The 26,778-nt window shown below is 38.6% G+C and overlaps 1 protein-coding gene across 8 annotated transcripts in view; it reads left to right on the forward strand.

The window, feature by feature from the left end:
* The window catches only part of MACROD2 (mono-ADP ribosylhydrolase 2), a 2,017,409-nt gene that overhangs the window by 1,732,219 nt on the left and 258,412 nt on the right, over positions 1-26,778 (forward strand). The window lies entirely within an intron of this gene.

Raw genomic sequence — 26,778 nt, forward strand, 5'->3', positions numbered from 1 at the left:
GCAGTTTTCCAGTTATTGTGGCTGCATAACAAATCATTCCATTTTATTATATTCACGGATTTAGTGGATTATAAGAGAACACAGTGGGGATGACTCTTCCCTGCCCCACAGTATCTGGGGCTTCACCTAGGAAGACGTGAATGACTGGGATTGATTTGAATGCTTGGGGGCTGGAATCATCTGGACATTCTATTCGTATAGCTGGCACCTGGGCTGGGATGACAAGGTGACCTGCTCTACTCTGACTGTGGACCAGGACACCTACGTGTTGCCTCTCCCTGTGACAGGGATCCTCACAACATGGTGGCTGGGTTCTGAGAGGGAGACTTCCATGAGGATCAGGGAGAAGTTCATGGTCTTCCATGAGCTAGCCTTGAAAGTCATGAGCATCACTTGTACTCATTCTCTTGGTGAAAAGTGAGTCACAAGTCCACTCAAATTCAAAGGGAGAATTAGACTTCATCTTAATGAGGAAACAGTGGGGTCACATTATAGAAGAGCATGCAGGATGGGAGTTAGTATTATAGCCATCTATGGAAAATACATTCTGCCATAGGCAGACACATAACAGTGTCTGTCGTATCCCCACTGAAGGATTCTTGAGGCTCTAGAAGTCCTCATTAGAAACCACTGTCCTAGCATCAGGGCACAGAATGGAGGTCCAACAGAGCATCATATGGAAGCATTTCCGGGGCTGACCACTAAGTCTGACATGGCCAGTGCGGCTGCTTTTCCATGTCCCCATTAGCTGTCAAGTCATTCACATCTTAATGATTTCTCATGTTTGCAGAAGCTTGACCAGTTCTGCAGAGATGGAAGCAAAATAAATAAGCAAAGAAAAAAATCCAGAGGAGATATCATCCAGTATCATTATTAAGCAAAAACCTTGAATTTCTTAGTGTGTAAGAATAATGCTGAAAACTGTAAAGTCCAAGGCACTACTCCCCTCCTCAAAGAGCTTATAATCTTTGGAAAGATTGGGTCTATACTTTAAAAAAAGATGAACGTCAATAGAGAGGTATACATCATGTGCCAAAAGAAACACATTTTGATGGCTTTAAAATGAAGCTGAGAGTCGTCTTAGCCGAACAGCTGAAAAAAACACCGTAGTGAAGGGATTTCTTAATTTGCACTTTGAAAGATGGTAGAAAAAGGGGATGGATGGATGGATGGATGGATGGATGGATGGATGGATGGATGGATGGGTGGAAAGGAAGAGAAAGTATATTTCAAGCAAGTGGTACCTAGCTCCCAATGATGAAAGAATGGGACATGATGCAAGAATGGGACATGATAGGTCTCATTGGAGTTGGGGAATAGATCATTATGACACTGCATCAATACAAATTCTGCCCAAAGGTGGGTGAAAAATCCTTATGCTTGTCTCACTTTGTTTTGAAAGCACCCTAATAGCGTGCTACTTAATACTTAAGAATCTAACAAAAGGGTCTATTGTAATCCTATAAATCAGTGATTTCCCTAGTTCCAAATATTGACTGGTTCTACAAACCATGACAAACTTTCAGTTAAATAACATTTGATAGTACATTTTTCTATGAAATGTGAAATGCTTTAAAAAGTTTGCCTTTTAGCCCGGCAGTAAAAACTTATTTTGGAGCACGTGTATTGTCCAAAAGTCACTAAGGTATGTTAAGAAAGTCTTCCCTAGAGTTGAGTAATATAATAAGTAGCCCACATCTACTTTCCCAACTACAGTAGAAAATCAATACTGGTATCAAAACTAAAGCCATGGTCTCAAGAATTATATGAGCAATTTTCAATGTTTAGAATTTTCCGTATCTTTCTAATTTAGATAAGACCCATCTCTTTTTAAACACTGTGTTTACTGACTGCTTACTGTACAGAAAGTCTGTCTTTAAAAAATCAGGTATAGAGAGGATACCAAAGAAACAGAACACACGATCATTAGCTTTATTTATTTATTTATTTTTATTGGAGTATAGTTGATTTACAATGTTGTGTTAGTTTCAGGTGTACAGCACAATGATTCAGTTATATCTATCTATCTATCTATATAGTTTTTTCAGATTCCTTTCCCTTGCAGGTTATTACAAAATATTTAGTATAGTTCCCTGTGCTATACAGTAGTTCCTTGTTGGTTATCTACTTTATATATACTAGACTGTATATGTTAATCCCAACCTCCTAATTTGTCTCTCTCCCCCTTTTTCCCCGTTGGTAACCATAAGTTTGTTTTCTGTGTCTGGGGGTCTATTTCTCTTTTGTAAATAAAAAGAAAAGATCCTATCATTAGCTTTAGAGAATGCATGTCATGCTTATAGCAAGGTGATACTAATAACAATACTCATATTGAGGGCAAAACGATTAATAATTAACATTTGTCAAATAGTTGCCACATGTTATGTGCTGCCATAGGCAGTATCTCATTTAATCCTCACAACAACCCTTTGATATATTACCATCATCTCTATTTTATAGATGAAGAAACCAAGGCTGCTAAGATTAAGGTCCTTGCCCTTAGACAAGGTGGTGGGGCTGGGACTGGGACCCAGGTCCACTTGCCTTCAAAGTTGATGTTCTTCCCAAATTACAGTTTGATTTATAGAACGTGGCAAGTTTAAATTACTCAACGGTAGTGAAACAACCAAAATGATTATTGTACCTGTGTTGAGGTGGTGTCCAATAGACAGGCTGAGCTCATCCTAGAGGTAGTGAGTGTTGATCAGGGGTTTAGAACACATTTCAGGGGGGACACTGGCAGAAGGAATATCAATAGGACATTTCCTTTATGAGAATGGAATGATCAGACTGTGAATTGGAGATTAAATATACTGGATTGGCTGGAGAGAGGAGTTGAGCAACGATGGACTTGGTGGCGGTCTAGTCGAGGAGCTCCCTGGGGACCACTAACAGGATTGCTCAGCTTGGTCACTGCACAAAGGCACACAGGTGAGAAGAGAAGGCGGGTGATGCTTGAACCTAGCTATGCGTCTGGGTCTGAGGCTCCGTTTTCCTGGAGAAATATGTCAGCGTGTACCTGTATCTCCTTGGCACTCAGTCCCATGAATGCTGGTCCAGCAATGTTCAACTTTAAATACCTGTGACTCTTTGCCCTGGGGCCTCCTCTCACTGTCACAGGCCCTTCAGCCCATGTGTGAGGCGGGCCGAAGAGCTGGGATTTAATACCCCCTGTGTCCAGAGTTTGGCCAAACTACTCCATGATATTGCTGCTTCAGCATCCACTTTGTATGGCCAGGCAGCCTACAGGGACCTTGAACTGCCACGAGATAACAGCCCACAGAACCACAAGCCAACGTAAACTCCTGATGTGAATGCCCTAGCAGCCCTGTGAGCCGCGGTCTCCCCTTGTTCACCCCTTAAGTAAGATACCTGCAAAGCTTACCAAAATCCCACTCTTTCTGGTTTGAATTGACCAATCCAGACTTAGCCTGAGAACCTCAAAGCACTTCACTGATGGACCCTCATAAAGGATGTGCCCCAGGTCCTGCAGGGCTCTCTCTCTGCCTACACTCTGCCTGCACCTCGCCATGGTGCCCCTTGAGGTGTGCCCTGTACTTTTTCCAGGACCTGAGTTATAAACGTCTCTATTTCAAATCCCTTGTGCTCTTTTGTTAAACTGCTACCATCTACCACCCCAGGGCTCTACTTAACAAATGTTAAATTAACAAAGTCCAGCAGCCTTTGAGTGGTTCTCAGCCAAGATCAAGGGCATCAAGGGCATGGATTTATACAACCCAGCTCCCTCAGCAACTGGGGATAATTCTGAGGCATTTTCTACACCATCTCCGAGAGCTCCCCAGTGAGACCAACCCGAGTTGCCCCCAGTGGGTACCTATCCTCCAGTGCATCCTTACTGACTCACTTCCGTACCTCACTTTCCAACTTCCCCACTGATGCTTCCAAAGATCACTTCCCAAATAAACTACTGAAACTTCATTCTGTCTCTGGGGTCTGTTTCTGAGGAAACTCAATATAAGATAAAGACTGACCCTGAAAGGCGCAGTGTGGCTTAGCTGCAGCAATGGGGATCTGAGAAGCCGGATAATTACTTAAAATAGGCAATGATATAGAATTGCTGCAGGCTATTGAACAGGGATGGGTGTGTCGTTTATAGAAAATGCTTCTAGTTTCTGTTTTCTAGAGGGCTTTGTACTGAGGCGAGGGGGCAGCTGGGGGTGGGAAAGAGCCTGGAGCCTAGGGAATTGAGCTTTGCCACTCTCAGTGGTTCTCTAGGGGGGGCAGACAAAGAGCGTTTGGATTAGTTGGGAGAATGTTAAAACAAAAATAGGGAACACTTTTGTTCCCTAAGACGTGAAGGAGAATCAGTGGGGATTGATGTTGATTGAATTGGTGATGGAGGAAGCAAAAATAACCCGCTTGGAGAACTGGGAGGATGGCAGTGTCCTTGGCAGTTTTGATTTATGCCTAATTTGTAGCCCTGCTTACAGTGTAATATTTATTGGTCTTGAGACTCTCCTAATGCAGCCTTATGTAGTTCATCAGAATGGGATTCATTTCTCCCGAAGATTAGACCTTGTGAAACCTTTGGAGATATAGTCAGTGTTTCATATGATTTTATGGATTTTTCTCCAGCCCTCCAATACACATATATATCTTTTCCCTGCACTAAAATCCTCAAACCTGTCGTTTCTCTTTATGAATAAAAAGATAGGCTTTTCTTAACAATAGACCCTTTAATGAGGGATCAGAGCTACATTTTTAATATGTCAAAGCCAGGACCTGTTTAACAATTGGTAGCCTTCTCTCAGCATCACAGCCAGTGGCAGCCTCATTTACACTTGCTCAGTGAAGGTCCTGAAATGTTCCCTGCCTAATGGCAGAAGCAACCACACTTTCACCCCCTCTCACTTTGCACAGCTTTTCAAGCCACTTAACATCCTTCAAGTGCCTGGAAGCTAACAGAAGGCTCTTTACACACAACTCCCCTGATCGGCACAGCTTCCCAGAATGTTTGTTTGTTTATTACGTGTCAGTGAGGATTTATTTATTTATGTATGGCTAAGAAGAAAACCTAGTGGTCTTCAGTGGTCTCTGAGCTCTAAATGAAACTTCACCAGACAGTGATCAGTGCCTTTTAGTTTTTTAATTATAATTTTCAGCTTATTGATAACATATCTAGTGTGGGGGAAAGGGCATACAGTCCTACATGATGTAATTTTGTGACATTTAAAACTGCTAAGGACAACGAATGTGTCGTTATTTGAATGAGCCAGGTAAAGGAAAAACTCCATGAGCTTAACCCTTCCATTAAGCAGATAAGGGATTTTGAAAAGAATGGAAATTGATAGCTAGGGTGACAGGTTTGAGGTGTTCCTCCCCACTCTAGAAATAAGCCCAAGATATATTTACCCATTGACACCAATAAAATGACTGATCTCCAATCGGAGGAGACCGTGACATTTGTTTGGGCTTTTCTTTTCTTTTTTTTTTTTTTAATTAAAGTATAGTTGATTTACAATATTGTGTTAATTCCTGCTATGCAACAAGGTGATTCAGTTATATATATATACACATACACATTCTTTTTTATATTCGTTTCCATTAAGGTTCATCCCAGGATATTGAATATAGTTCCCTGTGCTATACAGTATATACAGTAGGACCTTGTTGTTTATTCATTCTCTGTACAGTAGTTTGCATCTTGTTGGGCCTTTTCTGTTTTTTTGGTTTTAACATCTTTATTGGAGTATAATTGTTTACAATGGTGTGTTAGTTTCTGCTTTATAACAAAGTGAATCAGCTATACATATACATATATCCCCATATCTCCTCCCTCTTGCGTCTCCCTCCCACCCTCCCTATCCCACCCCTCTAGGCGGTCACAGAGCACCGAGCTGATCTCCCTGTGCTAGGTAGCTGCTTCCCACTAGCTATCTATTTTACATTTGGTAGTGTATATATGTCCATGCCACTCTTTCACTTCGTCCCAGCTCACCCTTCCCCCTCCCCGTGTCCTCAAGTCCATTCTCTACATCTGCGTCTTTATTCCTGTCCTGCCCCTAGGTTTGTCAGAACCTTTTTTTTTTTAGATTCCATATATATGTGTTAGCGTACGGTATTTGTTTTCTCTTTCTGACTTCACTCTGTATGACAGACTCTAGGTCCATCCACCTCACTACAAATAACTCAATTTCGTTTCTTTTTATGGCTGAGTAATATTCCATTGTATATATGTGCCACATCTTCTTTATCCATTCATCTGTTGATGCACACTTAGGTTGCTTCCATGTCCTGGCTATTGTAAATAGAGCTGCAATGAACATCATGGTACATGACTCTTTTTGAGCTATGGTTTTCTCAGGGTATATGTGTTTGGCCTTTTCTTAAGGAAAGACTATGCCAGTATTCTGTCCATACAGATCTATGTGCATATTTCCAGAACATTTGTGATGGAAAGGAAAAGCTATGTTCAACTTGAGGGGCTTCACTCATATCATCTCTTCCGCTTGGAGATACAGCTGGTTATCCAGACTCCCACCAATAATTACCCTACAGACAAGACGAGGATCCCAGGATTCATAGAGAAATCAGTGAAATGAAACATCATATCAGACATAGTTAGCATCTGCAAATTGACTTTTTGGTTTAATTCAGTCAAATTATTATTAAATTATCCCTATAAGTATCCATCTGAGTTATTAGAGTGATACGGAAAAGCTAGATGCAGTTAGCTTCAGAATCTTAATGCCCAAAGCAAGGCCTTTGTTAGGCCATAACTTTGATGACTGAAAAAGGAATAAGGCTATGGATCAGTATGTGAACCATTCTGTGAATTTAAAAGGAAGATCCATCTTCTGAATTCATAGTGGGTCACCTCCTTCCTACTTTCAGACACACACACACACCCCTCCAATGTAGAATATGTAAAATGAAGATATCAGGCTGCACTGTCCAATGCAATAGCCACTAGCTACATGTGTCTATTGAGCCCTGGAAAGATGCTGAGACCAAAGAGAGATGTGTTATAAAACACGCAGTGGATTTCAAAAACTTAGTACCAAGAAAAAAATGTAAATTACCTCTTTGGTAATTTTTTATATTAATTATAGGTTCAAATGATAATATTTGTATATATTCAGGTAAGCCAAATATAAAATTAATTTCACATTTATTTTTACTTTTTAAATATTGTTATGAGAAAATTTAAGTTACATATGTTGCTAACATAATATGTCCATTGGACAACTCTGGAAATAAGGAACATAATTATGTGGGTGGATTTTTCTCTCCTTTACTACTTCAGAAAATAAAGTGAGCTTCTTACTTACAATTCATGTTTTTCCCTTTAATTCACCCAACAGCATCATACCTCTCTGATGGAAAATGATGACAACAAAGCCATCTAATTAATGAGGCCAACTACTTAGAAATGTTATTTCATAAATTAGTTTTACAAATATAACTCTACACACATACACAAAACTATTAATAAGATATTTGTTTTCCTACAAACTATGAAAATTCAGCATACTTCAACTTCATTAGGATTTTATTTATAACTATTATTTTTATTACTATTTGTGTCTTTTCCATTAAATTTTGTTTCATTAATAAAACAAAAATTTTTGAAAAGGGACCAATTATCATTTAACTGAGGTTCTAAATGTCTCATTTAAATGATACAGGATTTACCACAAAATTAAATAATACTAATTTGTAAGAGCATCTTTGTAACTTTTCAATACTGTAAAGTATGAAATGTGTTTTTTAATCAATTGGGAGGCTCTTATTTCAGTTTCCCTGTGCTAAAGCATTAGCTTGGGTAGAAGAATTAGTTGGTAAGAACGGATTCATTAAATACCCAATGACTTGGCACTCAAGAGAGAGGACAGGAAGGGATAGAACATATTGAGATGACATTATCACCAGCTCCATCTGGAACTAGCCGTCTCCCATAAGTTGGGTGTTCTTATAATATATAAGCCATTATCCTAAACTACGGAGATATAAAGACATATGAAGCATATGTCCTCTACTGTGAGAAGATATAATATAGTAGAGAGATTGGATCATTAGGCTGATAAGTACCACTATTCTTATCTAGATTAATCCACCCTTTTTCTATATATATAGCAGCCATTTTCTATGCAGCAGCCAGTGATTTTTTTAAAAATAAATCTTTTTGTTTTACTCCTCCCACTGCCACTACTTAAAATTCCAGAGTGAATTTCCAGTGCACTTGGAAAAAAATCTTACCAAAGCCCACAAGACCCTGCATGAGCTCACCTTCTCCAATTTCACTCCATACTCCCCGTCCCCTTCACGCTCAACTCTCCAACTGGCTGCTGCCTCAGAGTCTCTACCTTTGTCATCACTCTAGAACTCTTTCTTAAACCTTAAGAATAATGGAAAATAGAGGGAGATTCAGCTCCTGGATACCTCTGAGTTGCCTTCTCTGGCTACCCTTCTCTTATACTCCTGACAGTAAACTTGTGTCTCAATTTTCCTATTTAATTTTCTTTACAGTACTGGCAACTATCTAAAATTATCTTTAAATTTATTTAGTTGTCTGTTGTCTGTCTCTTACTAGAACTGAGAACATAAGCTTGCTCTCTTTGATAATCTTTTCCCAGGCACATAAAAGACCCTCAGTATTTAAATGATGGCTGGTTGGCTGACTGGTTAGCTAGCTGGTGGGCTGGAGGGATGGATGGAATATGACGGAGTCTAATAGTGTCAGAGCAGAGGGAAATCAGGGTGCTGGGAAGGGAAGAGAGGTGGCACCTAATCCAGATTAGGAAGTTAAAGAAAAAATTTCTGAAAGATATAGCACCTTCGCTGGCACGAGAAGTGCCAGCAGGAGTTGGCCAGGCAATCAGCAAAGGGCTTTATCTTCTGTGCAGATGGACAAGATCCTGGTGGCCAGAAGGAGGCTGCCACGCTCAGAGAACTACAACAAGTTTAGTCAAGTTGCAGCCAGAAGTGGCATGATGTTGAGATGTGAGGACAGGTGGGCAGAGCTGAGATGTGCAGGAGCCCAGGAAGTCATAAAAAGTGATTGTGTGAGAAGCCTGATTTGGACTGTATTATAAAACCAAATGTCTGAATGTTCTGCAGAGTGAGGCATGCTTTGAGTTTCCACCTGCTCACGCCATCTCAGTGTTTAAGCTCCTCATGAGACTGTCAGCTGAACAAAGTCAGGGGCTGTCTCCCACCTCTTGAATTCTCCTTCTCATCTAACTCTGTGCCTTATGCAAGGTAGGCTCCCAGCAAATCCCTGTTGAGTTAAATCAAGTCTTTTCTCATATTATTCTAGAGGCTGTTACCAAAGTGATATTTGAGGCTGTCTAGATTATTCTGAGACATCACACAAAGTGCAAGAATAGCTCATGCTCCATTGGTCCTCCATAATAGTTACTTTGAATTAACATGGAGGATGGACATTCACGGTAAACTGACAGGCTCCAAAGCCTTGCACTGTGGAAAAATACCACCTTGACAATAAAGAAGGTCCAGGAAAGACCTTTTTGGAGATGTGGATAGTGCATTAATATTTATATAGTTTCCTGAGTTGGAATAGAAGAAAGAAAATGAACTACTTCCTGGCATACTGGCTTTTTTTAAAATCAAGGAGTCACCTGAAAAGGCTGCATTCTTGTGGGAATCATCAGTTCTGAAATAACTGCCCATTTTCCAGAGATTAGACTTCCTTACATAGAATTTCAGCAAGGTATGCAAAGACATCTGTTTGAATGACTGTCTAAGTAGAAACCAAATCTTGGTGATCCGAATTCTAGAATTGGGCTAAGTTGTTTCCTTTGCTTTCATCTCTCTAGTGTTGGAAGGGCAAATGGCGCCTTGATTGTTCACCATTCTATAAATTATTTCCTGGAGTTGCATTGTTTACAGCAGGCTGAAACAAAGAGCCTTGGAATTTGGTTCTGATTATTATGACAGAGAATTGTAAATAAAATGGAGGAATGATATATTAATAATGATGCTTGATATACTTAGTTGGAATGTTAACAAGTTTAGATTCCCCAGATGTATCTCAAAGCCTCTCCTTAGATTTTATATGGTTGACTTCTTTTTCACTTATTGCAGAAGGCTATATTTTTTTATATATTTTATTAATTTTCTATGTCTTTATTATTAATGTTTGGAACATATTCCCTTAATGATTAGCATGTACTTAGAGAAGCACAAACTAAAGCAGATTTGCAGAAACCCAGCTTGAATCATAACAACTCAAAACCATTAGATATGTCTAAAACTGTGGTGTAACCACTACCTCATCTCTTGCTTACAAGATTTGCTACTACTTAATCTCACTGGTCTTAAATCATGAGTGCTCATATAAAAGGCAAAACAAAGGTAGCCCTGTAGAGTCACATTAAGTCTACAAGTCAATTATTGATTTCTTATGAGAAATCCTTGACCTAGGGAGGCACAGACTGAAGAAAGTTTTGCTCCTTGGGAGATGACAACTGAATAGAATTGAACATGTTATCAAGCCTTGAATATTAAACCATCCTGAGCTTCGGATGTTTTAGAAATGCCGGTGTGATATGTGTGTATATAGGGAAGAAATTAAATAGCCCATGTAGTTCACAATCGTGTAAAATAACTTGGTTTACATACTATTGCTTTTCTTACAAGTTTTAGCCTTTCCATATTCAGGTTGTTCTTGGAAATATATTTTAAAATGAAATTGCCAAGTAGGTGTGAAAGAATTTTCTCAAGGGGAAAATAACAGCTAAGAGACAGGTCAATCTGTCTGCACTGATGCCCCTAATCAAGTTAAATGAGGACAGAGATGGAAAGAGAAGAGGGTCAGAAAAAGTGAAGATCCAAGGGGATAAAATCTCGCCACTGCAGGAGATGCTGCCCATTCCCTGTTCATTCCCTGATGCTGCCCTGTTCCCTGTTCCCTGTTAATAATGTTATTATTAACATTTCACTGTTCTCCAACCAATTTCCAGCTGCTGGTACCTGTAATTCTGTACCTGAGGGGTTTTTCCCATAACAGTGGAAATCTCTACCAGTAGAAGATCCCATTGGAACCTCGTGCTCAGTCAGTGATTCTCCAGTCTATAAATGCTCCCAGCTTCTCTGCTCTTAGGTGTCACAATTTTAAAGCATCTATTTCATACCAGTTCTCAGCATTTCCCTTGCAGCATTAAGCTCCAGTGGTCCATTGTGGCAGTTGGCTTGATAACTCATCCTTTATTGACTGCCTTCCCTCCCTTGTATCACTTCACCACTCTCTCTGTGCTTCCTGGGATCACCTCCCAAATAAACCATTTGAACTCATATTCTAGTCTTAGGGTCTGCTCCTCTAGAACCCAAACTAAGATGTGTTTTGTAAATATTTTCTGAATGTAGACCAACTCTATGAATGGGAAGCTTATGCCTTAGCATAGTTCTTACACACAGTCCATGTTTAGAAAATGTTTTATCAGATGAAGTGTGATGCTTATGCCCTTGGCAGTAGAAAGGTCTTTATTCCAGCTTTAGGACAATGGCAGAATATGTGGTGCTTGAAGCCATCTGCTTGAAATCCACCTACTTACACAAGTATTCAGAGGAGAGAAGGGCACTTTATCCACCTCAGCATCTGGGAATAATTTATCATGGATGTGCAACTCATAAAACCAGTCATTCTGGACACCTTACTCCCTTTCAAATGAGAAGAATTTGGTTTCAAATTTGGGCCTGGAAGCTGAGTATGCACTGACTCATTTCTTGAGAAATGTGAATATGAGAGAGGAAAGATTTTATCACTCTATAGCAAAGTGGAGTCTGCCTGAGTTGGGTAAAATGCACATAACTTATTTATGAACACCTCTCTAAAGCATCTTAAAGCTTAGGGGATAAAGAACTCAGTGGCTTTTCACTTGGTTATTTGCCCCAAGGCTAAAACTTGTGGCATATTCCAAAAGAGTTTTTTTTTTGTTTTGTTTAATGGTAAAACAATAGTTCTTTTTAAAATATAGTCTAAAATGGAATGGCGCTCCAGGCCTATATGCAACAGCTGGTGTTCATATGATATTGTAAGATGCCTCCTTTTACCTCAATCTCAGCCTCCTCTGGCTAGAAAAAAAATTAGAGTGGTAAAAAAAAAAAAAAAAAGGAAACACTTCTACTTGAGTTATGTCTTCCTTTCTGTAGTAAAGTGAAATGTTTGAAAATTGTGTGGATAATACAAAGCCTTGAAATTTTGTTTCCCAAAATATACAGATAATTGAGGCAGGGATTTCCTGAAACATTAATTGCCTCAATGATCTGCATCATGTTGAAGTCATATGTCTGACTTTTAGTCAAAGTGTGCAACTTGCATTTCTTCCCTCAGTCAACCAGGTGTCGCTCATGAGCTAGAAGTCGACGAGGTTTGTTTTTTCCGCATGTTGATTATTAGATTGCGAAGCCTTTAAATCTGAAGACTGTGTCAATAATTGGTTAACTGGAACCTGAATTCTGGAGAGGTTATTAGTATGCCACGCTGAAATTATTTAATCATTATTCACGGAAAAGCCATTTTCCTTTCCTAATCTCTCTGTCATGCATACATATACATACATTAGAAGAACAGTAAAGACCCTATTTGGCCTATAATACTTTACTCATAGGCCTGACTGAAGTAATATGGGGAGAGTTCATGGTAGGCAGATCAATGAATTGATGTAAATTATCTGGTAGGTAATTCAACTTCTTGTCCCACTTAGCAGACAATGTCTCATGTAAGTGTCCTGTGCTCCAGAAGTGGCCTGCGATGGCTTTTATATGCTAGGTCAGATCCATTGAGCCACAAGATTATACTGGAACCAGACTTTCCCACTAATTTATGTGGACCAGACTCTTGCAACTGAATTCTTCTGGCAAACGTGAAACTTCTACCTCTCCACAAGTGGCATAGGTTTCAAACTCACATCTTTTTCTAATCTACAAGAAATTTTGGGTTTTCAATATCTAGAAGCCATAGAAATATGCAAATTGCAGCCACTAAGCTATACTTACTAGATACAAATAGACATATATAATCGTAGACTTTATATCCTATCAAGAAGACCTTGAGAATCCCAACACCTTCTTCCTTTTACTCCGCTGATATTTTACAGACAAGCTTATGTCTGATACTCTGATAGCATTATCTGCCCTCTGATCAGTTCAGTCCTGGACAGTAGAACTTCCATTAGCTCTAGTTTGTGCTGGTATTAAGTCCAAAAGCAAAGAAAGGATATGGCAGGATCCCTGTCTACGCTGTACTTAAGGTCTTGGTGGAGACAGAGGCTTTAACCTGTAAAAAAAACCAAGAGAATTTTGTGAAAATAGATAGAAGCATTTAAAACTCTGATGGTGGTAAATTGATAAACTCTGATGGTGGGAACTTTGTCTAACAACTTAAATGAGGTGCCATGTTTCCTGCCTGTGGGTATTCAAGACATGCTTGTTCACTCACAGAAAAACGATGCTCATTACCTTATCTCGTGGAGCTCACTGAGACCAGAGGCGAAGCCTTTGTAAATTCCCAAGATTCTTCTCACATGCTGTGGGCTCCATTCACATTTCTTATTAAAGAACTTTTATTGGTTGGTGTTTGATTTGGTACTGTGCACTAAAGCCAGAAAGTCAGCTGGAGAGGGTGTACTTCAAGTATTCAGTGCTGTTTCGATCAAAGCAAAGACAGACTTTTTTTCTTTTTTAATTTATTTTATTGAAGTATAGTTGATTTACAATGTATTAATTTCTGCTGTACAGCAAAATGATTCAATTTTACATGTGTATATATATATATGTGTGTATATATTTTCTTTTTCATATTATTTTTTATTATTTTCCATTATGCTTTATCACAGGATATTGAATATAGTTCCCTGTGCTATACAGTAGGACCTTGTTGTTTATCCATTCTTTATATAATAGTTTGCATCTGATAATCCCAAACTCCCACTCCATCCCTCCCACCCACCCTGGTTGACAATCACAAGTCTGTTCTCTATATCTATAAGTCTGTTTCAGTTTCACAGATAAGTTCATTTGTGTCATATTTTAGATTTCACATATAAGTGGTAACATGGTATTTGTCTTTCTCTTTCTGACTTACTTCACTTAGTATGATAATCTCTAAATCCATTCATGTTGCTGCAAATGGCATTATTTCATTCTTTTTATGGCTGAGTAGTAATCCATTGTATATATGTACCACATCTTCTTTATCCATTCTTCTGTCAATGACATTTAGGTTGTTTCCATGTCTTGGCTATTGTGAACAGTGCTGCTATAAACATAGGGATGCATGTATTTTTTGAATTCATAGTTTTGTCCAGATATATGCCCAGGAGTGGGACTGCTGGCTATATGGCAACTCTATTTTTAGTTTTTTGAGGAGGATCCTCCATCCTATTTTCCATAGTGGCTGCACCAATTTACATTCCCACCAACAAAGTATGAGGGTTCCCTTTTCTCCACACCCTCTCCGGCATTTGTTATTTGTCGACTTTTTAACGATGGCCATTCTGACCTGTGTTAGGTGGTACTTCGTTGTAGTTTTGATTTGCATTTCTCTAATAATTAGTGATGTTGGGCAGCTTTTCATGTGTTTCTTGGCCATCTGTATGTCTTCTTTGGAGAAATGTCTATTTAGGTCTTCTGCCCATTTTTTGATTAGGAAATTCTGTCTGAACCAATTTATACAACTCGTTACTCATTAAAAGAATGAAAGAGATAAGCTGTTTTATTTGGAATGTCCTACTGTCCCTCTGATAAAACCTTGTTGGGTTCATCGAAAAAAAATGTTCGAATCTTCCTCACAATGGATCAGTCTCCCTGAATGTACCCACCGAAGAGTAATTTCTTCAGAGCAGATTTTGCTGTGGCAGCTTGTAAAAAGTGGTACTCTTTCCTAGAACTCACGTTATTCAGATTCAGATGGTGTCTAATGAGTTCACCCAAGCTAAAAATCCCTACCTTTCTTCAGATACCCCATGACCTGTATCTAATCAAGTTCTGTGAACTCCTCCTCCTAATGTCTCTCAAATCTGTCCACCTCCCCATCCCCAACGCCAATATCTTAGGTTAGGGCACCATCATATGTTTCTTGGATCACTGCCACAGCCTCCTAATTAATCTCTCTGCCTGTATCCTTGCCATCCACCACCCCCCCCCCCCCCGCACTAATATCCCATCCTATAGAGCCCTAATGCATTTTTAAGAATTGCAATACCAGTTGGGCTGTTTTCACCCTGATTGTTCCCCATTGATATCAGAATAAAGCTTCCGAGGATCCTTAGCATGGCTTGGTCTGGCCCTGCCCACCTCTCCTGAGTTACTTATCATTTTATGCCTCCCGTGCTAATTAACTCCCGGACTCCGTGTCCTTCCCCAAAGAGCCGTGCTTTCTTTTCCCTCAAGGATTTTTCCCTACGAGTTTCTTCTCTTCTCTCTCTCCTGTCCTTGGTGAATCTCTGCTCATCCTTCAGGACTCAAATTGCATGTTTTGTCCCACCCTCTAGTGCTTTCTTCTGTCCCGTCCCTTCAAGACTGACTTTAGTATCCTGCTGATACACTCCTGGAGCAAGTGCCCTGTACTAATCAACCCTGACACGGCGCTGACCACGCTCTAATGAAAGCAACTGTTAACTTGTCTGTTTCTCCCACTGGGAAGTCAGAAACTGTGGCTTTTCTCAGTTATCTATTCCCAGCAGCTGACACTGTGCATCTGTTCTGCAAACATTTGCTGGGCAAATGTAGTCAGAGGTCATACAACTAATAATCGGGGAAGCAGGGATTCGAACACCAGTTCTTTGGACTTCAAGCATAGTACTGGGATATCCATACCGTGTTCTAATGGTTCCAGAGAAGGCAGACCTTGTGCTTCATGGCCGAGGCTAAAATAACTCCACCACCCACACCTCCACCTCACTTGCGGTTTTCAGTACATTCGTTGGAATATTTTGAGAAGGAGGGATGTGCCTCCAACCAAAATCTAATTGAATGTTTTATACTAAATCTTTACCTGTTCTCAATGGCCTGTTAGAACTGGAGATAAGCCCTTTAAAAATCAGCTTTAACACACATTTTCTTAAATGTGTTCACTGCTACCGTTCTTGCCCAGCAAATTTTGCTTGTAACAGACCTCCCAGTAAGGACTGCTTTTTAAACATTTTTAAAATCATGCTTCCTTTCTCTCCGTTATCTCTGTCTCTCCCTACAAAGTCATCTGAGCTTTTCTTTTTTTTTTTTTTTTAAATGCTCATTTTCCACCTCTGCTTTTAAATTTATTTATTTATTTATTTATTTATGGCTGTGTTGGGTCTTCATTTCTGTGCGACGGCTTTCTCTGGTTGCGGCGAGCGGGAGCCACTCTTCATCGCGGTGCGCTGGCCTCTCACCATCGCGGCCTCTCTTGTTGCGGAGCACAGGCTCCAGACGCGCAGGCTCAGTAGTTGTGGCTCACGGACCCAGCTGCTCCGCGGCATGTGGGATCTTCCCAGACCAGGGCTCGAACCCGTGTCCCCTGCATTAGCAGGCAGATTCTCAACCACTGCACCACCAGGGAAGCCCCCCATCTGAGCTTTTCTAATGTAGATCTGGTAATTCATATTCATGTTATACCAACATGAAAAGAATCCCTCCCTCTGTTTAAACCTCAGAGCCCAAAACTGCCTGAATGCATTGTGCTCAGCATTGGGACAAGGCTGCCACTCCTCACATTTCACAGTGGAACACCTTTCTGAGAATCTTGCCACCAAATAGATCAACTGTCATGCATCTTGTGCAAAGAAATCATAAGTTCTTGCAATCGCTAACTCGCTCTTGATAATTCAGCTGAAAAGAGTCCAACAATGAAAAATTAATGCTGTTAGATATTCGTAAGTGTGTGCTAACATCTATATTAATATGTACTCTGTGTATTAATACATAAATATATGCATTATTTATACATGAATTTATTATACATATTTATATTAAAAAATCAGTAAGAAGGCTGAACATTTTTCATTAGTCTGGTATTTATAAAGAACACATTTTGTGTTCATTTTTAATTAGCAAAATATAACCTTAAAAGCTTACAGTATTGGGTTTTGCTTTGCTTTACGCGAGCAAGGTGGGTAAGGAAGGACTCATGATCTCCCACTTTGCAAATTAGAAGCCGTCCCTCAGTAGATCTGGCAGTTTACTCTCTGATCTGAACATTGGCTATGTTGAGACATCTATGTGAACAAGTATCTTCCCTCATAAAGACTACAGTTTTAGACCACGTGACGTACATTACAGAAGTAAACAGATTTGCACTGGATTGCTGCCCGTCCGTAAGCCAAAATACTAAGCTGCCCCACCTACAGAATCACTGACATTTAGGATGAGACGTTCCCTTGGAAAATGTCTCATTTAACCCATGCATTTGCTGGATGGGGAATTTGAGATACAACTGTGATTGTTTCAGAGTTGGAATTTAACACCAAATCTCCTACCTTCTTAAACAGAACTTTTCTATCATGTCTTTCCTGCTATATATATGTTGTTTATTTTTTTAAACAAATTATATAACATACACTCTATAAATTGCATGCATCTTTTTTCCCCCTTAGAAAAAAATTTTTTTGAATTTTATTTTATTTTATTTTTTTATACAACAGGTTATTAGTTATCTATTTTATGCATATTAGCGTATATATGTCAATCCCAATCTCCCAATTCATCCCCCCACCACCCCACCCCTAAACTGCATGCATCTTAAGCGCACAACTTGATGGGGTTTTGCAAAAATACCCTATACCCACCACTCAGTCAAGATAATGAGCAGTACTAACTCTCTAGAAACGTCTCTCATGCTCCCTCCCAGTGTAACCACTCCTCTTGTTCCACTCTTCAATTTCTATCCCCGCGGACTTGTTTTGCCTGCTCATACACAGGGAATCATATAGTATTTGTTCTTTTGTGTCTGGCTTCTCTTGCTGAAAATATTTTCTTTTGTTTTTTGCCTTTTTTTTTTTTTGCCTCCACATTTTTCTGTGTTGTTGTATGTATCAATAGTTGCTATTTTTTCATTGTTGAGGAATATTCCGTTGTATAGGTATAATGTAAGTTCGGGTTTTGGGGTTTTTTTAATTTTTTACCCATTTTGATGTACATTTGAGTTGTTTCCAGTTGAGCTATTTAAAATAACACTTCTCAAAATATTATTGTACATGTCTTTTGGTGTACATAAGTATTCATCATTTCTGTTGGATATATATCAGGAGTGGAATTATTGGGTCCTAGGGAATATGTATTTTTAGCTTTAGTATAGGTTGCCTAAAACCTTTGCCAGAGTACACTCTCACAGGCAGAGTATGAAAGTTCAATTTGCTCTATATCCTTCCCAACTGATGATGACATTTTTATTTTTAGCCATTTTGGTCCCAGGAGTATCTCATTGTGGTTTTAATTTGCATTTTACTGAGCATCTCTTTCTAAGTTTATTGGCCATTTGAATATCTTCTTTTGTGAAGTATGTATTCCATTCTTTTGATTGCTTTTGTAAAAATGGTTTATCTATCTTTTTGTTAATTTGAGGGGGTTCTTTATATACTCTGGATGCAAATCTCTTGTCATATTGCCAATATCTTCTCCTCTATGGCTTGCCTTTGTAGTCTCTTAATGATGTCTTTTAATGAGCACAAGTTCTTCATTTTAATGAAATCCAGTTCTTCTCCTTTATAGTTACTCTGTGTATTTATTCCCTTAAAGCATTGTTTACTAATCTTCATAGTATTGTTGTATATATTATATTATTTGTATAAATTATTTTAAAATGTCTTCATTTACTCTATTATTTAAAAAGTAGTTTTTAAATACACAGCAATTCTCCTCCTATATTCTATTAGTACCACATCTCCCATGACATTGTGCAAATTCCTTGGTTGTAATTAGAATCTATATTTAATAATTATTGTAGAATTATTAATATTTTTAAATTTAGTTTTGAAGATAAGACAATGTATTAGGTGCTAATAAGAGATTTCTTACCCTCATGCCACCATGATACATTTGCATTAAATAAAATCCAGACTGGCCATTTGAAAATACTAATTTATAGTTTTCTTATTGAAATGAGTTGTACATACTTATATGTATACATATGAAGAGTGTGAAAATTGTGTTATTTTATAGCACTACATCTCTCAATGTGATGTACAATATTTAGAGCACTTGGTCTAAGACATAGGAAGAAAGCACGTGAAGCACATTGAAATTCTGTCAAATAATTATTGCATGATTGCTTTGCTGCTTTTAGTTAAGAAGCATTGAAAAATGAGTAGGCTTATTAATTATCAAAAACATCAGAATGAACTTTATGGATCAGGAAATTGGGAACAGGTACGTCAAGTCAGTTGGCCAAGATCATGATACAAATTAAATCAAGATCCAGCCAGGGAAAATAATCCAGCTTGAATCCTTCGGTCTATCCCTGCATCTTTATGGCACATATTAATACATATCAGACAACAGATTTAAAATTTGAGGAGTAAGTCTTGCTAATAATGTATTAATACAAACTATAATAATGTTCTGTAAGCCAAATGATCTGTGATGCATTCTAAACTTCTGTTTGAATATTGGATTTTCCTTTAATTCTTCCATGGATAATTCATGGAAAAGTTATAGTTAAATATATGATGTTTGAAGTCATAACTTAAGTTACATTTATTAACAAGAATTTATAAAATACAGGAATGCAACTGAAAGTTGCTGTTCAATTAACTTTTGTCTTTTAGTACATTATTCTAATAACGGAAGAACTGATAGAAAAGTAGGAAATGTAATTACTTTTGCCTGTAAAAAGAAGTCTTAACATTATTTAAATGATAACGTGATTGGAATAAATTTACTTTTGCTAAAATCCCCACTTAGCATTTACATAGTTAGATATATTAGCCATGTTTTATATAATATACACATATATATATTTGAAATTACCCATCAATATTTTATGGAGTTTTCAGTGAGGGGAGGAGAGAAGGAGATTTTAGAGATTAGGAGAGGGCTATACAGTAGGAAAGAACACAGAAGATATAGGAGATAAGGGAGGCAGAAGAAGAATGTCTGCTCTCGTGACAACTTACATGCTGAATTACATTGATTTCTCTGTGTTCTGTGATGCTCATTAAACAGGACTCCATTGATGATCCTTCGGGTCATGAACCAGCCAGCATGTTAGTTTCCACTATCACACCTTCGAATAAACTGCTGAGTTAAAATCTATTGAGAATGGCTTATGGCCCACAGACACTAGCTTTTTTTCTAAATATATTTGCAAATGACTCATAAATGTTTGCTTGGGTGTTTTATTTAGAAGCACCATGGATAAATATTTGAAAGAGTATTGCTAATGACAAAGCAAAAGTGAACTATAAAGTGTCTCTAATGACTGCTTTAAAATCTGCACTCTGCAAATAGAGCTGACTAAAGAGAGAGGAAAATGTAAGATAACAGCAGGTGAGCTCTTCACGGGATGTGTGCGTGTTTGTGTGTGTGTGGAGACGTCTGTGTGAAACAAATCATATTTGTAAACTAAGGCCCGTATCTGCTGAATAGAGAAGAGTTTCATTCAACAGACACATCTGCCAGGAAAATCTGGGGTTGTAATTTAGGTTTTATAGTCTGGGAATGCCTAGATTGCTTTTAAAAACACTACTTCTCCAATGTGTTTTATTTTATTCTTTGATCAAATATGTCAGCCAAGGAAGAAAATGGTCATTTATTTCTTTTGAAAGCAGGAAAAATAAAGAGATTTACATTAAATAGTAGTCATCACGATGTTCATAAAAGTTTCCAACTATTTATCAACATGCCTGGTTTCCAACTGCAATTTGCTTAATTGGATTTGCATCTTCAGTCACTTTGCAGTTTCCATACTGAGGTGGTAAAGTTGTTCCAAGCTGTGGGCGGCTGGTCAAATGTACATATGGCTGTGTAATTGTCAGAAAATGTCCTCGTGTCAGATGGGGCCATGGCCTAGAGTAAAAACAATCCTGTTAGTGCTTCTGTGGCATATGAAGAGACAGCTCTACTTCATTAGTGAGATTACACTGGCTATGGATGCCTGGCGGTCTCCATCATCTGTAGGCCAATCATGAAGCCATTGCCGGGGTCACTGGGCAGCCCAGTCCAATTCAGTCATTAAGACAACTGGAATAACCAGACTGTAAAATGGTTGGTCTGGTTATTTCTTAATAGTGTAATTGGATCGACCAGAGAGATCCAATTAATTGCTGAGCCATTGGTGGCTGGTGGGCTCACGGATGAGCTCAGCTGTCAGTGATGGACTTGAATTGATTGTACAGCTTCCTGATCGATTGTACAATTTGCAATTACCACACTGGGGATGGGGTGGAATTGATTTAATTTTCGTGATTTCATTGAACCCATAGATGTACAACATATTCGTGTGTGTGTGTGTGTGTGTGTTATTTTCTCAACAGTAATACAATTTGAGACATCAGTGATGAATAATGCTATTTTAAGATATGGCTATTTTATCTCGCCTAAGTTTCCTTAGAAAATTCTATTGGCTGTTACAGAGATCTGCAGGGAGGGGAAATGCGAGCTTGAATGGAAATTGTGTATTTAGAAGCGGGGAAAGAAAAGCATCCTTCACTCTTCCATGTTCAATGTGACAAAGCCCACTGCATGGTTACTGCAGCCTATTCATGACATAGTAATGTCTGATCTCCTGTTTTGCTGAGTTGCTTATAAAATGTGCTTGATGCCAGTGTGGTGTGGTGTGACAAAGTAAAGAATTGCTATAATACATTTATGGAAAAACTTGGAGCCCATGAGCTCCCCAACCAATGAGAGAAACTGCCCATGGCAGTTTCCCTTCAAAGGAAAGAATTAGCTGCTCACACAAGCTCTTCTTGGCTAGGGCTGATGTGTGGGCTTGATTCTCTATACCCACCCCCCAACTGTGCTGCCTAGAATAGGCACTCAGTAAGTATTTGTTGAGTAAGTAAAGTAATATGTCAAAAGAAACTTCTTTCTGAATAATTGATGCCAAATGGGTATGAAGAGGTAGGTAACTGTTTATGTTTTCACTTTTGAGGTGAGTTAGTCCCCCTGTCATTTCCTAACAGTGGTCCAAAGACGGGTGCCAATCTTAGACGATATTCTCACCAGGCCAAAGCAAGATGAGAAAAACATAAGAATGATGGTTTTAGGAGATTAAAAATGTCCACAAAATCTTCTTCATGACCCCCACTGAGAGGCAGAGTCTGTTTTCCTTTCTCTTAAATGTGGAAGGACCCATGACATCTGTGACAGTTTAAGCCTAGACTTTAGGAGTCCTGGAAGCTTCTACCTCCTGTAATGGGATGCTTGCTCATAGGATGCTCCCTCCCAGAACCCAGTCACTGTACGATGAAAAGCTCAAACTGAATGCAAAGACCACGTGTAGATGCTCTGGTCAACAGTCACCGCTGAGCTCCCAGCTAACTGCCAGCTGACTTGCACCGAGCCCCCAGCTGAGCTCAGTCAACCCACACAATTGAAGAGATAATAAAATGGTTATTGTTTTAAGGCACTAAGTTTTGGGTTGGCTTGTACTCAACCATCGATACCTGTAACCATGGCATATATTCACTTGCGTAAGATTATCAGCTCCTGTTTCCCGAGAAGGACTGCCTGTTCTAGGACGCTGTACTTGCTGCTTTGTTAATGTTAAAATGTCCTTTCTTTTTTCTCCCAGCTTTGTTGAGCTGTAATTGACATATAACATATGTTTTTAGATTCCACATATAAGCGAGATGATACAGTATTTGTGTTTCTCTGTCTGGCTTATTTCATTCAAGGTCCATCCATGTTGTCACAAATGGCAGGATTTTCTGATCCACTGATGGACATTTCTTTTTGGCATGATGGTGAGAATAAACAGCCGTGATGTAGATAGATGTATGTCTTTAATTGGGATAATAAAAAATTAGGATACCTGTATAGCACCCAACGGTTGTAATGCATTTTATTTATCTATGGAATTCAAAACCTCTGCCCAAATCCAACTTCATACGCTCTGCAGAAATTCTCTGTCTTCCAGGGCCATAGTTAGCCAACTTCTGTTCAAACAATTCCAGTGAAAACAGTTGACTCATCATAAGGCAGCATGGTCTATCTTGAAACATAAGTGCTTATTACGAAATATTCATCTTTGGTATTAATGAGGAGTTTTCCACAGATTTTGGTAATTTTTAATCTAAAGAAGTACTCTGGTATTTGTTAATCATGTATATCAATATATCTGCAAGAAAATTTGTCCCTGGACATTCTACTCAGATAATTCATTTCAAACTATACTATTTTACATTATGTTATTATTGTCTCTTGTAGGAGAATAAGCTGGGATTGGGGGCTGTGGAGTGTGAGTAGGGTAATGGAACAGAAAGAAAGGTGAAAAGCAAAGCATTTATTGAAAACTTACCATGTGTTAAGTTCTATCTGTATATTCCATACTCTCAAAAATTCGGAGGTTTTAGAGGTTCTATAATGCAAACAATTCTATAAAGATATATATTCTCTTTACGAATTAAACATTTTATGAGCAGACATTATCTTACTCAGAACCATTTTTATGCTTTTGAAGAGGGAAGAAATTTCACCCACCTTGCAGCATTATTGCTGTGAAATTATTTTATTTCACAGTCAATGGATTTGTTTTCTACAGAAAAGCATAAGCAAAGGCGTTCCTGAACACAGATTCTTTTATTAAACCATTTTTTTCAAAGTGATGTTTAGTATAATGCCTCATAAATTATCTTTCTGCAAAACATAAAGAGGAAAAATATTCTGTACAGTGGATACTGGGAAGAATATAAGTAACAAAATAACATGTGATGAAGTTTATCTTTGAAATGATATGGCTTTTAGTTCTACTATCTGTTTTTGTTATGTTCCTTCTAAAATTCTCAGCATTTTTAATAATAAAAAGTGTGGCTGACACATGAATTTCAACTCTACAGCCCTAACTTATTCCAGTACTAAGAAGTGGTTAAAGGAATAGTAAGTGATTTGTCATCTTTAATGAGAATATGGAGTTCTAAATTATGGTTAATGATGAACTAATTGCCTTAAAAATAGTAGAACTTTTCCTTTGGATGGCTGTTTCAGAAAGCCATTTGCTTCTTCAGAAACTATTTTCAAAAGCTACCGTCTTCCTGATGGATATAATCTTTGTTGCTGCAGTCATTGGTGCTATAGCAAAACTTTTCAAAGATAAGAAGAAAAACAATGGCAGTGTTTCAGAGAGTGTCAATTGGCCTCAGAATAATTTTTCAAGGATATTCATGATTTATGCTCTATTTCCAAAAAGAGACTTTAGATCTTTTCAGTAAATATTAAAAGAGATTATTATATTGAGGATATTCTTTAGAAAGGAGGATCATTAAACACCACAAATACCTTTTTTCTATTACACACCTAATAAAGAAACAAAATATTCTGCACAATCCTAGCCTTCATAGGAAATAAGACAAAAACTGCAAGAAGTTTCTTCCAAATCCCTCTTAAGAAATGATCTTAAGTTGTCTTAATGGTCTGCCTGGTAGCATTATCAGCTGCAATGGAAGAGAAAAAAATGCTATGTTTATGCACATACCTTTAAAAGAAGACGAAGTAGTAATGTCTATTGTTCATTTCCTTTCCCTCTTCTGCTTGTGGAGATGGGGTTGGGCTGGGAAGGGGAGAGGTTGGGGAGAGGTATCTAGAACTAATTGATGGAATCAACCATCCAGGAAAGTGATCGGCACATAATAAACTGTCAGCTACAGACTTGTGGATGTGCTGACTACCTTTTCATTCTAATTGGCAGTCAAGGCTACACTAACTAGATTTTGCATAAAAGAATGGATATGCAAGGCTCTGAAGTGTGCACTTCCACAGTGGTGGGTAGAGCAAGCTCGGCTCCCTGAACGATAGTGTTGCTGGGTCCTGGATGTGTGGCTTCTGGGGGATTTCAGAGGGATTTCAGCCCGGTGGTCCCTCTGCGCCCACCTCTCACTAATCATATCAGCGCCCTTCTAGCACAGTGACCTTGTACCCTTTGTGCATTACCAGAGGGAGTCTGGAAAAGCACAGAATAAATATGGGCAATGCTTAGATCAGGACAAGCGAGGTCATTTTTCATTGCCTTTGTTTCTTTTTGGCTATAAGTGTTTACAAGCTTTGTTGAAGTGGGGAAACTTAGAGGACCAAATTTAAGCTTGCCTCCCCTGTATGCCAGAAACGCCACATTCTCCCATCAAAACCCTCAAGCTCAGTTTAGGAGTGCGAGGTAACAAATGCTGACATTGGTTCTTAAGGGGAAAAGATTAGATTTTTGACAATTTACAGCCATGAACAAACATCAGAATTGAGATCAGTTTTTCAGATGAGTTTGTAATCACACATGAAAAAGCTGAAAAGTTTTCACCGTTCTTCTTACTGTCCTGTACTGCACTATATTCATTGGTATATTGGGTACATTCCAGAGGACCATCTAAAATGTATTTTCTGGTTTTCTTTATTACGCTTTAAGTTACTGGGTGTTAGTTGCCATATATTGCCTGTGTTCAGCCATGCTCTGTGTCTGCTTTCATTGGAAAAGTGGTTAGCACATAATACTTAGTAGGCACTTAAATATATGTTGAATGAATGAATGAGGATGAATGACTGGATTATATGCTTTAACCTCAGGACCTACTTTAACTGTAGAAACGTTCTTATGGGCCATGACCTTTCAATCGTTTATAAATACCATAACGTTTTTAGAGAAAAATGAGCATTATGTTAAGAAGCTGATGTTTCACATGCCTGTTATTTGAAAGCAATTCTTTTGAATTATGCTTAAGGATTATTCAATAAAAAATTACCTTGTGCCAAAGGCAATATGTGAGTGGCAGAGATTGTTCTAGTGTTCATCTGATTTTTATAAAGAAAAGAATAACCCTGAAGTTGAAAATGAGGTCAGAGTGGAAAGACATTTAAAGCAAAGGGTAATGCTTTTCCTCAGAAAGTTTTCCTAGAATTTAGCCTATGCTACTCAAAGCTGTTACCTAACAATCAGCTTCCTCCCATCCTGTACTCAAACGGTAATATGTCCCCTAACTGTAAGATATTCCCATTTTCCCCTATCCTGAGAACTCCATTGCAGCAACTTGTCAGCAAAACAGCCTATTCTGTGTTGTCTGACCAGTTCATGGTTTAATTAGTCCCCAGCTACAAGCGAAGTAGAATTGAATCATGTAGGGGAAACATGGCTTTGAAAACAGAATGAAACAAACACATCACCATCCACACAGACTGTAGAAATCATAAATTATATTAAATGATGACTGTAATCTCCTGGCCTCAGCCCTGTGGCCAACAGGCTGTCCTAAACATGCTATGTGAAGATTCTTGAATTGGTGGCTTTGGGGGAGCAGAGCTTCATTCAAAGCCACAAATAGTGGAGAGCTCATCTTTGATCTCTTTAAATTAAGGTCTCCATTTAACAAAATTATTCATCCACTTCCTTCCTTCCTTCCTCTCATTCATCCATTCATTCATTCAAAAAGCCTCTGAAGAGCACCAGAAACACAGAGAAAGAGTTCCTCACACTCACACATCCAAGCTCCTTTGGGGGAAAGTGGGGGACAGTGGGGGACAGTGGACTGAAAGAGTGAATCAAAAATGGCAAAATAATATGGTAAGTGTTAGACCAAGCTATACAAGGGCAGTTGTGAGCACACAGAAGGGAAGGACCTCATTCAGCCTAGAAGGGGGATGGTTAAGGCAGGGGTGAAATCTTAAAGGACTATTGAAGGA

Source organism: Eubalaena glacialis, chromosome 13, assembly GCF_028564815.1.
Source record: "Eubalaena glacialis isolate mEubGla1 chromosome 13, mEubGla1.1.hap2.+ XY, whole genome shotgun sequence".
Classification (NCBI taxonomy): domain Eukaryota; kingdom Metazoa; phylum Chordata; class Mammalia; order Artiodactyla; family Balaenidae; genus Eubalaena; species Eubalaena glacialis.